The sequence below is a fragment of the Balaenoptera borealis genome, assembly GCF_965194805.1.
Source record: "Balaenoptera borealis genome assembly, chromosome: 17".
Classification (NCBI taxonomy): domain Eukaryota; kingdom Metazoa; phylum Chordata; class Mammalia; order Artiodactyla; family Balaenopteridae; genus Balaenoptera; species Balaenoptera borealis.
This window is the reverse complement of record NC_138876.1, coordinates 39,302,237-39,316,317: the sequence shown is the minus strand read 5'-3', so window position 1 is coordinate 39,316,317 and position 14,081 is coordinate 39,302,237. Positions and strand designations below refer to the sequence as shown.

At 42.2% G+C, this 14,081-nt stretch overlaps 1 protein-coding gene across 9 annotated transcripts in view; it reads left to right on the top strand.

Moving 5' to 3' along the window:
- The first annotated feature begins 2,569 nt into the window (after nucleotides 1-2,569).
- Nucleotides 2,570-14,081, top strand: part of CPQ (carboxypeptidase Q) — a 500,068-nt gene continuing 488,556 nt past the window's right edge. For 8 of the 9 annotated variants that reach the window (XM_082364351.1, XM_082364352.1, XM_082364348.1 and 5 more), the window contains exon 1: nucleotides 2,570-2,689. The gene's annotated coding sequence lies outside the window, so the exon portion shown is untranslated. Of the gene's footprint in view, nucleotides 2,823-14,081 lie in introns of all 9 variants that reach the window. The other variant, XM_082364349.1, reaches the window with a different exon arrangement.

Genomic DNA, 14,081 nt, shown 5'->3' with positions numbered 1-14,081 from the left:
TGTTAAGACCTAAAAACGCTGTAAAAATCTATAATAGGATATTTGACCTAGTCTAGGAAGGATTTCCTGAGCTAAAATTGGATGAAGGATAAATTTAGGTTTAGGAAGGAACCAGATGAGGGGACATTCCAGGTCCAGGGAACAACATGTGCTATGGTTGGAGGGAGTCTGACCCCCAGGAGCAAGGGAAATAGGACAAGCGTGGCAGACAGGAACCAGGAAGCTTGCTGGGAGAGGCAGCTGCAGAGTAGAGGCTACACAGAGTTTTGTAGGTCCCACCAAAGAGTTTCGTCTTGATCCTAAGAGCCATGGAAAGTCACTGAAGTGTTTTGAGCAGGAAGAACTCATGGTGCAGTGGAAAATCAGCATAGCATGGCGGTTCAGAAATCAACTCTGGAGTCTGGCTGCCTGGCTTGGAAGGCTGACTCCGTGACTTACTAGCATCTTACTAGTAACTTCTCTGTGCCTCAGTTTCCTCATGGGTTAAATGGTGATAAAATAATACCTACTCTGCCGGACCGTTTATAAAGCATAAAGGAAATTCCAGTTGGAGGAAGCAGCACTGAAAGGTGTGGAGATACACAAACGACACTGACTCAGGAGCTTAAAGCTTAACGCCAGACATCAATAAAAGACACGGGTGCGGGGTGGGGTGGGGGTGGGGATTCCCTGGCGGTCCAGTGGTTAGGCTTTCACTGCGGGAGCCAGGTTCAATCCCTGGTCGGGGAACTAAGATCCCACAAGCCGCGTGGTGCGGCCAAAAAACCCCCCCAAAACAAAAAGCACAAACCAGTGGGGGAAAAATGTTGTAGTAGAGGGACCAAAGGGTGATTCATTTCAACTCCAAAGCAAATGCGGAGGCTTTATGGAGGAGGGCTCACCTCAAGGTTGACAGTATAGGCCTGCTCAGGTCAGAGTGCTAGCTCTGCACCTCACTAGCTTTGTGATTTGACTTCCCTAATCCTCAGTGTCTTCATCTGTAAAGTGGGAATAATAATAATACCTAACTCATAGAGTTGATAAGAATTCACAGTTAATGCATGTAAAGTCTTGGCATAAAGTACCCAATAAATGTGAAGCTATTATTATTATTATAACGTTACGAGTTGAACCTTAAGTGAGAAGAACTTTGATTGGCACTGAAGGAATAAAAGGCCCCAAAGTCAAAAAGCATCTGACACATTTGAAGAACAGCAAGTCAAAAGGCACTTTTAAGTATGGTCATCAGTGTGAATCTATGAACTGTTTTTACTGGCCTGGGATGAGATAAATATAGAAATTGAGAGTAAACACTTAGAAATTAAAAGAACACAAAAATAAATTGACAGTAATTTTATTTTTGTATACCCGTTATATACCTGTAATGAAAATTGGGGCTTGTAGTTTTTTATGTCTTTTTTCACTTTTCCAGCAAGTTTTTAATTTATCTTACAAGAATGACAGTCTATAACTTATCGGAAATAATAAAACGTGTCCTTTACCTCAGATAGTTTGAGAAAAAAGTAATTCAATGGAGCTGGATATAGCACCATAGAGATGATCCTGCAAAGGTGGGCCAGGGTCACATTGTGAGGAACTACTTTGAATGTCTGAGTTCACACTTTATTCGGTGGGCAACGGGGTTACTAAAGTTCAGAGAGATTGTTAACTGAGGGTTAAGTGTATGCAGGTAAATGGACATTGCAAGTTTTGTACTTTTTTAAGATCCCAGTGAGCACGTGTTTTTTCTTTCTTTTTTTAATTAAAAGGTTTTTTGTTTGTTTTTGTTTGTTTTTTTTTTCTGGTTAAAGAGGATACCTGAATTGCTCCCTGTTTCACAAAGATAACTGTTTGTATTTGATAAGAGTGTGGTTAAACAAAGGAATTCAAATTTATCAAAACAGAAAACATTGAAACTACGTGAGCACACACTTTGTGACCAGCGATGCGAGTGACTCGTTGAGATAAGCTACGCCGGGTAATCAGACGAGTCTCCTTTCTTCTTGGGCACCCTTATAAAATTAACGCATAAACCAAAGAGACAGGACTCTTTCTGATCTCCCAGTTCGGGTCCTCTTGTGCACCTTCTATCATCACCGCCTCTCTAACAATCCTGCCCTGCAGGATGGGACAATAACAGTTTAATAATCGCGTATCCTTGGGCGGCGTTTGACAGCTTACAAAGCGTGGGGTTTCCAGACGCCCTTATGCAGGCGCAGAGACAGAGCAACACCTTTCACGCTTTCCTTTCAGCTCCACAACCCCTTCCTTCCCTACCCGCACGGCCGCTCATGAAAGCACAGGACACCTCGGCCAAGCCCTACAGCTCTGGAAACCTCCGCCGCCCAGAGACCCGCGAGGGCCTGAGGGCGACGCTCGGGCGCTTTGGCCCCTAAATAAAGAAGCAAGGCCGCGGGCCCCAGGACCCAGGGTGGGACATTGATTTTCTAACGGGAGCCAGAGCCAGAAGGTGAGGCACCAGCTGGTCGGCCCGCGGCCCTCGGGTCTCCCGAGGCGCAGCGAGGCCCGCGGGCGTGGTGGAGGCGGCGCCTCGCCGGGCCCTCCCGCCCGCGCCCAGCGTCCCGCGTCCCGGGCCGCTGCGCCCCGCCTTCCCGCCCAGTGCGCAGAGGGCAGGACCGCGGATACCCGGCAGCGTGACCCTGGCGCCGCCGCCGCCGCCGCCGCCGCCGCAGCCCGAGCGGCCGACCAGGTGCGTGCGCCGCTGGCCGGGCAGTGTCCGTGGGAGGCTGGGCCCGGCTCCTCCCGGCGGGCGGGCCGAGGCGGTGCCGGCCCCGGTGTGGACTTCCCAAGTCACCCATTCGTGGGAGCGGCTGACGGACGGGGTAGGGAGGCCACCGGGAGACGGGCCGGGCGTGCGGCTTCCGCGACAAGGGCCCAGAAATGGGGAAGCCGCGTGCGGTCGCCGGGATGGAGGGCGATGCTGTGCACGGAGGGCAGCGAGCCGGGCGTGATGGCTCCTTTTCCCTCTTGTCTCGGGGAGGGGAGGTGCCCCGCCCCAAGCCGCGCAGGAACTTCCTTCGCCCGTATCTGGAACCAACACCTAGTTCCCCTGAACTTCCAGGTTGCTTTATCGGGTCTCCTTTGTGGTTCTTTTCGCCTTTTATCTTGTACTTTAATTTTTGGTGTGTACGTCTAGGTTCCACGCAGGCTCTTAAGTTACACGGGGGCAGAGCCCCTGTCAGACTTCTCAGGTACTCGGTAGTACTCAAGTGAGCAATCGAATGAATGAGTGAGTTCCTATGAGGGAGAACTGGCGAATTAATGAATGAGTATACATGAAGTAGAGCTGAATGAAGGAATACATGAATGGATATAAATACACACGACGAGGAGGCAGTGGAGACACAGGTTTACAACTCTTATCTTCTGGTAGTTTCCCAAAAGCTGTGTGAATGTGGCACTCTTGTAAATGGAGTCATTCTGACTGTGGCTACTTAAAAGTTCTATTCTGTGCTGTTCTAAAAGAAAATAATCACCAGAAGCACCCCCTCATATTTCCACTCTAAGTAGATTTTCCTATATGCATTGCTTAAAGCAAAGTATGCCTAGGCTTTTTTTTTTTTTCCTTGAGTTTTGCTTTCTACTTTGGAGAATCATTGTCACTATAATATTATTTAATGTATTTCTGAAAGATAAGGATGAATCTGAAGGTAGTACCACATGACTCTGCTTTTAGTAACTTGTTTGTAAAACCAGATGTTTCTTTGAATTAAGGATTGTGGAGGATCTTGTCTGTCTTCCTGAGACAAGTGCTGGCTGGTTTGTGGGTGACTGAAGAAGGCTGAATATAGTTCAGAGAGGAAAAGAGAGACATTTCTCGGTGTGCAGACACTTTGGAAGTGACATAGGTTGAGACTGCATTAATTTGATTGGTCACTGCATCACTTCTAGGTTTCCACACCCAGGTTTCAGAAAAGCTGGATGACTTTAGACGTGTTACTTGATCTCTTTAGGTCTCAGTTTCTTAATCTCCAAGATGCAGGAGGTTAGGTAGGGCCCCTTCTTGAGTTAGACTTCTAGGATTCTCTTTTATCGGTTAAAAGGTGAAATTGCAGGTGATTTCATGAAGCCTGCTCACTTCAGCTGCTCTACTTGGGATTCTGTAGAATTTTGGCTCCACTGTTTTCTCTGCAAATTCCAACTCATTCCTCGTCCTCTCCACATCTGCTACAAAAGGACCTGGGAGCTTGCGATGAGAATTATAGACTCTGGGCTGGGGGGTAGAAAGAAGGGCAAGATTGTTTTGTGCATTGCCCCAGGTTCCTGGTCCTGGGTCTAACTTGTTTCCAGTACAACCAGCCTGACAATGCCATATATTTTCAGTATATCTAGGGAGTTATATCACTATTAATTTGCCTGCGTTTGAGATTAGTTATCATAGATCACAACATTTTGGAAACGGAAGGACCTTAGAGATTTTTTAAAGGCACTTAAAAAGTCATTTTACATACGTATTAAAATATTTCTTGCATGCTACATTTCACAAACACAAAGTCCCAAACATGTTAAATAAAGTAAAATTAATGTTACTTACTTCAGTTCTTTCAAGTCTATTGGGAGAAGTGAAGTCAAACATGGTGCTTGGTGAAAAAGACCAACTTTCTCTGATTCTTTTCTCAAAGATCCAATTATGAGGTCACATGTGGTTCCGGCATGGAATGTAACAGAGGTGATATTTATGGGGCACTGACCACTCACCAAGCACTGTTATATTTAACCTTTTTACTTGTATTGCCCCATTTATTCCTCGCTATAAACCTACGTGCTAGGTACAATTGTAATCCCTATTCAACCTTCCTAAATAGAAACAGTGCTTGGGAAATGGGAAAGTCAGGCATTCAAAACACAGGCAGATGGAGGCAGGGTTTCTGCCAGAAATATAGACAATCCCTGCTAGGAAAGCCTTGTAATGTTGTCGAATGTGGTCTCTGTGTGTGTTCCAGGTAGTATATTAAACTCTTGGGCATTGTGGGTAAGTAAATTTAGAATGGGAGCTCAGAGTTGGAATGATTAAGACTGAATTATAGAGGATTGTTTGTTGTATCATTTTGAAAATTTTTGAGTTCCATTGGTCCTCTAGACTCTGATATTTTGACCTAGATGCATGTGCATCCTAATTTTAAACGTGTTCAGATTTAACCATCCAGGGAGTATAAAAAGGATGACATCAAAAGCTATGTGGATGAGTGGCACCTAAGGGCTTCAAACTCTGAGTACCAAACAGAGTTGTTTCTTGGGCTAGTTGCTGCCTCCCAACCTAATGACAACTCCTAACACAGACAAAGTACTACGCCTACCTCAGTGTAATCTAGGGGCAGAAATGCAAGACGAGTTTCCAGCACTCTTATAATAAATTGACAAGAGCTAAAGAGGAAAAGAGAGGCCCATAAAGTAAGTGGGAAATTATTTTGTTTCTTCTTTGTCAGTCAAGTTTAGTCTCATAGAAGGCAGAGACCAATTGCGGCTGCTTGAAAAACAGAGAGCCAGTGCCAGTTTGATTTAGCTCAGGAGGCTGAAACTTTCTGCCCTGAAGGCCGGTGTGATGGAATAGACCTTCCCATTGCTCACAATATTATGAAAAAAACATTAAAGCAACAATTTTTATTACTTGCCCTGGAGCTAGAGCTTTAAAATATACTTTCTTCTCCCCCTGCCCTCCCTAAACCACTTAGGTTTTAAAAACAAACAACCCATTCATGTGTTTGCTACATCAGATTATTAGTCCTTTTCTTTATCCCTGGGCCCTGTTTCTTTAATGCAGCTAAGAAGGAGGACTGGTGTGCTTCTAGATCTGTGGAATTTTTCTTTAGTTATTCTTTTACTCAGCGCATATTAATTTCAGTAACCATTTAATGAGTGCATACTGTGTGCCAGATAAAGATGCATGAGACACAGAGTTTACGTAGGAAGGTGATCCATCCACAAATAATTGCAGCACAGGGTGATGTGGGAGTAGTGGCCGCTCATTCTCCCAGGAGAGAGGTATGGTCAGAATTTAGGAAGACTTCACAGAGCAGGTGAGTTTTGAACTGGATTTCGAAGCCTGAAGGCCAAGCGGAGGGAGAAGGGTGTTCGTTCTAAGCACAGAGAACTACATGGGCAAAGAAATGGAGGCAGTCTGAGTGTGGCACTCCCAGGGGGAGACAGGGGTTGGGTGCATCTGTAGTAAAGAGGTCCTGTGAGATTGGGGCCAGAGAAGGAAGGTCCTTGAATGTCATGTTATTCAGGCTTTATCACAGCCTAGATAATCTCTAAGAGTTTTTAAGCTGAATTTTTCAGCAGAGGAGTGCTATGATTGGATTTCCTTTAGAAAATAGCTCCAGCAATAGTATTTCAGAGGAACTAGAGAGGGAAAAGCCAGGAGGCCAGAAGAAAATGAGGATGCTGTTGCTGTAGTCCAAATGAAATAGGATAAGGGTCTAAACTAGCGTAAGTTTGAGAGATATTCAGAATATAGGGAAGGCAGGATTTAATGACTAGCTGCATATGGGAAATAAGGTTGAAAATAATTCTGAGGTTTTGGAATTGCTTACCTGGGTGGATGGAGATGCCACTAATGAGGGTAATAAACACCAGATGAGGAAGAGCTTTTGGCAGAAAGACGGTGAGACACCTTTGGAACATCCATGGGCGATCCCTGGTGTACAGCCTTGACTGTAGCTGTACTGTGACATCATATAGCCAAGACTGGCCAAACTCTACGACAGGTCCACAGTCTAAAAAGACAAATCAATTCAATAAAACACGTAAAAAGAAGGAAAAAAACCACATTAGACTTAACTAATGACCCTTATATTTCGGGTGAGTTCTTTAGAACTCTAATTATTATGTAAGTTCTAGTGAAGGAAAAAGGTTAGATACTCAGACAATGAGGGGTTATTATAAACCATCAAGAGAAACCAAAACAGAGCAACACAGACAGGAGTGGTTGAAAGGAACAAAGATGAGCAAATGGCAGGAGTGTAGCAGAGAGGACTGGTTGCTTAAAGCACAGGTATAGGCAGATTTGGAATACAGAGAGGAAATTTGAGCTGGCTCTTCCAAATAACGTATTTCTTTAGTGGTAAGAATCTCACAAGCTTTGGTTTCTCATCTTATTCAGCTTGTCAGAGAGAGACAAATAGGTGATTGTTTAGAGGTGCTGTGCAGAGGGTTTGATCTTATTTTGCAGAGAAAGTGTTGGGAGATTTTGAACTAAGGGAAGAATAACAGAAGTAGAGTAAGATAAAATGAAAAGGATAATGATAATGAGATAATGATTAGGAGGAATTTTCAGAACTTTTAACGAATGCTGTGAGAAATAGTTGCTAACAGAGAAAAAGTTAGATTGATGTAGTGTTCTCTTAGGGTCGTGGCATTAGACTTGCTTGGAAAAAAGGATATATTAGCATAGCACCTTATATTTAAAAATAATTTTTATATGAACCCTCAGAAGCATGTGCAGGCAGGCACTATTATCTTTCTTTTATAAACTAAAAATCTGGGTATTAAGGAGGCTGTAGTTTGCCTCAGATCCCATAACTGGCAAGAACTCTAGGCCTTCTGAGTTTCAGCCCACTGCTCTGTCCATTGTATCGGAACCTTGCTTTGCCTTGGAACCTTGGCGTTTTACAATGAGTCCCCTCCACCTCCCACCATGTCCATCATGTAAAAGTAAGAATAAAGCAGATGATATTTGAAGGCCAGCAGAGCCAAGATCTCTGGGGAGACAGGCAGTGATGGAAAGGAGCCTTAGCACCAACCCTGCTATGTGCAGTAGGGATGGTTATGAAGGGTTGTATATAGAGAATTGCTGTGGAAATCCAATAATACTTAAAATGTAATAGGAGAGTCTGCAATATAAAACAATCTTATGATTAAATCTTCCAAGAGGCAAATAACGCCTTTACAAAGTGAACTATTAATCATTCCTTAACATATTATCTGGATAAATCCAGACTTTCAATATGGGGTTTGCTTAAAGCAAGATACATCTGCAGTACTGGGCCCGTGAGCCTGCGCGTCTGGAGCCTGTGCTCCGCAACAAGAGAGGCCGCGATAGTGAGAGGCCCGCGCACCGCGATGAAGAGTGGCCCCCGCTTGCCGCAACTAGAGAAAGCCCTCGCACAGAAACGAAGACCCAACACACCCAAAAAGAAAAAAAAAAGAAAAAAAAAAAAAGATACATCTGCAGTAAGCTACGTCTACCTTGATTGTATTATATGTGAAGACTTTTCCAAGTTGAGTATCAAATAAGAAAATGGGGATCTGGACCTGGACCCCCTAATTATTTGAGGCCATTTACAACACATTGAACATAATGATTTGCAATTAAATCCATCTAGCTACCTTTGCTTCTTATGAAACACCTACAGGTAGGACACTGGCCGAAGCTCAGCTGGGAAATGGAGAGATAAGCCCAGCACTGGCACTGCCCCTGGTGGGACCCACAAGAGGCAGTCATGAGTGTAAATCCATCAACATAGTGGGCTGGGGTGGGAAAACCAGAAACCTTTACGGACCTTGAGTTCCACATCATTATTAAAAAGAAACCAAGTGTAATTCAAAGCAAAGAGCATTATACCAGATCTAGAGTTGATAAAAGATAAAATCTATAAGGAAGACAGAATAGTTGTGACTTTTTATGGGCCAGGCATTTAAACATATTTATCTTCAAAGAATATAAAGGAAATGGTCAGAAGTATGAGAAAATGACCAAAACAATTTTTAAAAATTAATTTTTATTAGAGTATAGTTGATTTACAATGTTGTGTTAGTTTCTGCTGTACAACGAAGTGAATCAGTTATACATTTACATGTATCCACTCTTTTTTAAGATTCTTTTCCCATATAGGTCATTACAGAGTATTGAGTAGAGTTCCCTGTGCTATACAGTCGGTCCTTATTGGTTATCTCTTTTGTATATAATAGTGTGTATATGTCAATCCCAATCTCACAATTTATCCCTTCCCCCCTTCCCCCTTGGTAACCATAGTTTATTTGCTACATCTGTGACTATTTCTGTTTGTAAATAAGTTCATTTGTAGCCTTTTTTTAGATTCCGCATATAGGCAATATCATATGATATTTGTCCTTCTCTGTCTGACTTGACCAACACAATTTATAGGAGACTTTAAGATCTGGTGTTTATATGACATATCAAGCAGACAAAAGCCAAATGGTAACGTACAAAAGACAAATGGTAAGATTTGAATAATATAATTCATGAGGTTGAAGAATATAATTCATAAGGGTGAACAGGGATATAGAAAGTTTCAATAATATGGTGTATTAAATGTTTATCAAAAAATTCTTTATGTTATATATGAATATATATGTGTGAGATATATGATTATATATGTATATATATGGTCTCTTATTCACGGAAAATTCATTTCTTCTCCAAACATTTATGAAAGATTGTAAAAAAAGTTTAACAAAGAATTCAGTGAATTCTAGAGTCCTGCTGGTCTTGTGCTTTGATCCTCTGGTTTAGCCCATGTTTTCAATTAGCTTTGTAATTGATTGAAATGGTAAAAAGAAAACATCTTCTCTTTCATGATGCTGTCAAGTGGCTCATATAATTAATCTTCCACCTTCGTATGTCCTTTTTGTTCCCAGAACATCGGTTTGAGGTTCTTTTACCATTATCAAAGTACTTTGGATCTATGTTATCTGTGACTAATCTGAAGATGCATTTTTACATTTGATTAAATGTTCTAAATCATTAATGCCGTGTGTATTGTATTGCAAAATTTACCATCTGAAACATCTGGCTGTTCTTTTATAGGGTTTTTCTTTTCATTAGCTTTTCTGAGATAAGACTTACAGAAAACCAGGGGCCGTAGGAAGACTAGGGAATGAATGGAGGATCACAAACCCCAATTTAGTTCTTTGGGAAGCAGAGGGCAAATCCTGGAAGTCAGCACTATTCAGACTTTATTTCACTACTTATTCAGCCTAAATTTTAGGGTTTACCACTTAAACTAACCACTCACTAGCGCCCTATATTCGCTGTAGTTTAACAGTTAAGAAAATAGGCTCTGAAGTCAGTTTCTTGGGTTCAGATTTCAGCTCTGTCATTAACACTTGTGTGACTTTGGACCAATTACATATCCTCTCCTATGCCTCAGTTTCTTCCTTTGTAAAATGGGAAAAATAATTATAACTATCAGTGGTAGGCAGAATAATGTCCTCCCCCAAAGATGCCCATGCCCTAATCCCTGGAACCTGTGACTATGATAGGTTATGTGGCAAAGGAGAATTAAGGCTGTGGATGGAATTAAGATTGCTCATTATCTGACTTGAAATCCATATCCTGGATTATGTGGTGGGCCTAATTAACAGTGGGAGAGGTGGGCAGAAGAGGATCAGAGAGTTAGGGAGATGTGACTATGGAAGAATGGCCAGAGAGATGCAATGTTGCCAGCTTTGAAGATGGAGGAAGGAGGCCATGAGACAAGGAATATGGGTGGCCATTAGGATCTGAAAAAGGCAAAGATCCTTCCCTAGAGCCCCCAGAAGGAATTCAGCCCTTCTAACACTTTGATTTTACCTGGTGAGTCCAGTGCTGGATTTCTGACCTACGGAACTGTAAGATAATGACTTTGTATTGTTTAAGCCCCCAATTTTGTGGTAATTTGTTACAGCAGCAATAGAAAACCAATGCATTATCCTATAGGTTTGCTGTAGGGTTAAGAAATATAAACATTTAGGACAGGCCTGCTCAGTCAATATTAGCCACTATCATTATTATTTTTTTCATTGGTATGTTCCCTCCTGTCTTTGCACCTTTGTAATAGCTGTCTTGTGATTACCTGAAATTGTTGGAAATCACCTCCCTCCTTCCCCAAGACTGTGGGCTTAGGAGTTTCTCACTCTCAAGGTAGGCCATACTCAGTCTCCAGCAATTTGTTAAAATTACTGTTTAGGTATTCCTAGACTTTATGGGTCCAGTGGCTTCTGCTCCAGATAAGCAAATCTGGGCTGTGACTCTCTGGATTTTTCCTGTCTCTCTAGATTTTAGAGTGGTGGTTTGCTTTGCACCCTCACTTCTCTGCTCCAAGGAGAGTCATTGGTTTTCAGTTTGCTCATTTTATTTGTTGCTGTAAGGACGGGAGTGATGACGGAAGTGAGCTCAGTGCTGTCATTGCCATGTGGCTCTAATGAGCTCCTCTGTTCTCAAGAGATCTCTAGCTCTACACTTGACGTTCTTCTGATTTCTGTTCTCTGGTTTTCAACTCATCAATTTCATTCCCAAATATGCTTTCTGGGTTTTCTATTTTGGTTAATGGCATCTCAGTCTATGAGATAGGAGGTAATGTGATGTATCTGAAATATAGGGTACAAAACAGGATCAAAATCTGGGAGGTTAGCCTAAACTCTTCCCTTTTCCTCATCCTCCCACATTAGTAAGTCACCAAATGCTGTTGTGTCTACCTGTGATAGCATCTGAAATTTTCTGGTTTTTTTATCCCCCCCATCCTTTCTGTCATGACTCTAATCATATCCCTTATTGTCTCTTGCCTTGGCCAGGCAGAATCTTTTAAATTACTTCGTCTTCCACACTGCTTCAAGAGGTTTGATTTCTTCTGAGGCTTCTCTCCTTGGCTTGCAGATGTCCATCTTCTTGCTGTTTCCTCACATGGTCAATTGTTTTCTGTTCGTGTGCATCCCTGGCGTCTCTGTGTGTCCAAATGTCCTCTTCTTATAAGGACCTCAGTCAGATTGTATTAGCCCCACCCCCCATGCCCTCATTTTAACTTAATTACCTCTTTAAAGTCCATATCTCCAAATGTAGTCACATTCTGTGGCACTGGGTAGTAGGGCTTAAACATATGAACTGTGGTGGGGCACAGTTCAGCCCATAACACCTACTAGATCGCTCCATGTATTTTATACGTGTGTATCAGATCACATCATGAGTGCACATCACGACATGGGAAGATTTGAAAAATACTGATTCCTGGTCCCCACCTAACTCTGTGGGTTCTGAATCACTGTGTCTGAAATGGGCCTGGGAATACACTTCTTGTATGCATGTGTATGTTTAAATTTCTCCCTAGTGCTTTATAATACTTCAGCTTTTTATATGCCAGAATTTTTTTTTTAAAATCATTTCTGGGGAACATATTATAAGTGTTCACATCTTTGCTCATGGTTGTTCTTTAACTGGAAATACCCTTCCCACCATACAACTGTGCAAATTCATCTATCCTGCAAGGCTGAGCTGAAATATCATCTTCTCCGTTATTGCTTCCTTGTTCTCTCCTGTGATAATCCTGCAATACTTTATCATTACAGTTGACCCTTGAACAAATTGGGGGTTAGGGGCACCAACCCCACAGCAGTCGGAAATCCGCGAGTAAGTTTACAGTTGGCCGTCTGCATCTGTGGTTCTGCATCTTCAGATTCAACTAACCTTCGATCCTGTAGTACTGCGGTATTTATTGAAAAAAATCCACATATAAGTGGACAGACACAGTTCATACCCATGTTGTTCAACGGTCCACTGTACTTTATTGTTAGTACTTGAGAATCTCTTTCCTTTTGTCTTTGTATTGCAGTCATTTACCTTCCTCTTTCACTGGCTTCCTAAGGCCTAGGATGACATATTCTTTATTTCTGTATATCTGAAACAGTTGCAGTTGCTCTGAGCATAATCGGTAATCAATCAATGTCTGTAGTATGAATAAATGAATGAACTCATTAATAAATGCTAATAATTTTCTTATGACTTTTTATCCAATGGAGACCATTGGATAAAACAAATAAGCTTATCAAATGTAAAACTAGTGGCAAATTTTTATTCTTGAATTGAGTATCCTTAACATGATACATAACAATAGTCTTCAAGTGTATTTCCAATTTAGAACTTTAAACATGTAAAATTTTTTCTTGAAGAAGGTATTTGAGAATAGGAAGAGGATATAGTGAAGGCATCATAACAATTTGTGATAATGACAATTTTTTTTTTTTTTTTGCGTTGCATTTTCAAGGCAGAGTGTGGATGGTTCAATTCTTAAAGATGAATGGATTCCCTAGTGTCCACTTATGGTGTATCCTTGTTTATCCTCCCGATCAAGAACTGCTGCCTTATAACGGGTATGTTAAGGTGGAATTGTCTATTAGCTGAGCTAATAATAAGCTGTGGTTTCCTGGGTCAGTGAATAACAGAAACAGTTCTCGAAATAATTACATCAGCTAAGACCCAATTTCCAGGCAGGGATCAAGAGTCTGACTTTTCCTTTGTGTTAGTTTTCCACAAACTACTAAAATTTCTAGAGATGGAGTAATTGCGTCTCAAATGATTTCTCCAAAGCCTTTTCTGAACCAGAGCAGGCAGTAACAGAGATTGTCAGGGGAAGGACTGATGTCTGCTCATGAGGGGAAGAATGACTCTGCCTTGAAAACACAAATGAGCCTTTGGATGTGGAAATTTACAAGTCTCAGAGAGCCCTGAAACATCTTTAGAAACTGAGCCTAGCGGAATAATGGGAGGCTGTGTTCTGGCTTGGCATGGGAGCCTGTCTGGCACAAACTACACTGTAAACAACTCAAACATTTCAAACATTTGCATCTGCATACATGACATTAGATTCTCAAAATGTCCAATTAAACACTTCCTCAGCTGACCTGGTGTCAGCCTGGCCTTTCTGATGGGGAAGGAGTTTCAGCTGATACTGTTGTATGCTCTTCCTTTCTGGACCCAATCTTGTCCTTCTTGTTCAGACAAAATTCTTCTTAAGGGAATTCCCTGGTGGTCCAGTGGTTAGGACTCAGTGCTTACACTGCCGTGGCCCAGGTTCAATCCCTGGTTGGGGAACTAAGATGCGCAAGCCACGTGGCATGGCCATGTGAGGCTGAACCACACTGACTCCATTTTGTCACCTCCATCTTAGGTCCACAGCCCTACCCCCTCCCCTTTCTGTGTGACTCAGCTTTAGCTTAACTTACAAGGATATGTTCCCCATCAACTTTTACCCTTTTCTTCATCTGATGTGAAAACTGGAAGAATGCCTTATGCTGACACAGATGGTTAATGGTCCTGAGATCCCTGGGGGAGGGGAAAATCCCCGGTCCCCGTCGGTGTGGTCATGCTT